The following is a 1,050-nucleotide window of genomic DNA, read 5'->3' as shown; positions in this document are numbered from 1 at the left end:
AAAGAAAGCTGGGTTCTCTAAAATGCATCTCAAATCTAAATGAAAAAAGAATCAACAATGACAAAACACAATTTTCTTTATGGAATAAGAAGAAAAGAGGTGAAGATAGTTTTTTAAAGTTCAGCTCCATGCTTATTGAAGAAACTAAAAGTAATTGTGGATACACATGGGGGACTTCAGGGAGGTGAGATTGGAGAAGAACTCAGGGCATTGTAGGAGATGTTAATAAGTTTTTATTTTTTTACCTTGAGGAACTTGGGGGTACCCATAAGGGCTTTTAAGTAGAAAAGTGGTATTGGGTTTTAACTTTAGCAATAGCACCCATATAGATACATAATGAACTGAAAGGTGGGTAGCAGGAAGACTAGTCAGTGGTCCAGGTGATGATGGTGGCTTGAAATAGAGGAATGATAGTGTAGCTGTAGAGCAGCAGAGTCTGGGAATAAAGTGTGATCACTCCTTTACTTCCTTTAGGCCTCTGCCTGAATTTCACCTTCTAAATGAGTCCTTCCTTGATCACCTGTTTAAAACAGCAGCCCCTCCCCATATACTAACCCCTTCCCTGCTTAATTTTTCTTCATAGCTTTTGTCACCACCAGGTATTCTATATTATTTGTTAATTTGATTATTATTTGACTTCCCCACCTAAAATATATACTCTGTGACAGCAGGGATTTTTGTATCTTTTGTTCTCTGTATCTCCAATACATAGAACAATCCCTGACACACCCTAAATAGCCAATAAACATGTTTAGAAGGAATGAGTAGATGAAGGATAATAGAATAGAGAGGGTTGAATTGTTGGGTGAAGGAGAAGGCCAAGTGAGAGGAAATAGTAAAGGAGTGAAGGGAGGTTCCCAGGTTTCCAGTAAGGCTAACAGAGAGAGTGGTGTGCTGCTCAGGGACATCACGCAGGAGAAGCAGGGTTGGAGGTGAAACTGCAGGTATGCCATAAATTCAGGACATCTGTGGGACATCTAGGACAAGATGTAGAGCAGTAAGAGGGGGCTGTGGGGTGGAGGAATAAATTTTGCAGCCTTCAGAATCTTT

The 1,050-nt window shown here is 40.1% G+C and overlaps 1 protein-coding gene across 1 annotated transcript in view; it reads left to right on the top strand.

The window, feature by feature from the left end:
* Nucleotides 1-195, top strand: part of EXOC4 (exocyst complex component 4) — an 812,900-nt gene extending 812,705 nt beyond the window's left edge. The window contains exon 19 of the mRNA XM_012806281.2: nucleotides 185-195. The gene's annotated coding sequence lies outside the window, so the exon portion shown is untranslated. The remainder of the gene's footprint in view (nucleotides 1-184) is intronic.
* The last annotated feature ends 855 nt before the right edge of the window (nucleotides 196-1,050 follow it).

This window comes from Otolemur garnettii, unplaced genomic scaffold (assembly GCF_000181295.1).
Source record: "Otolemur garnettii isolate 467f Iridium unplaced genomic scaffold, OtoGar3 scaffold00049, whole genome shotgun sequence".
NCBI classification, from domain to species: Eukaryota; Metazoa; Chordata; class Mammalia; order Primates; family Galagidae; genus Otolemur; species Otolemur garnettii.
This window is presented reverse-complemented; position numbering and strand designations above follow the sequence as displayed.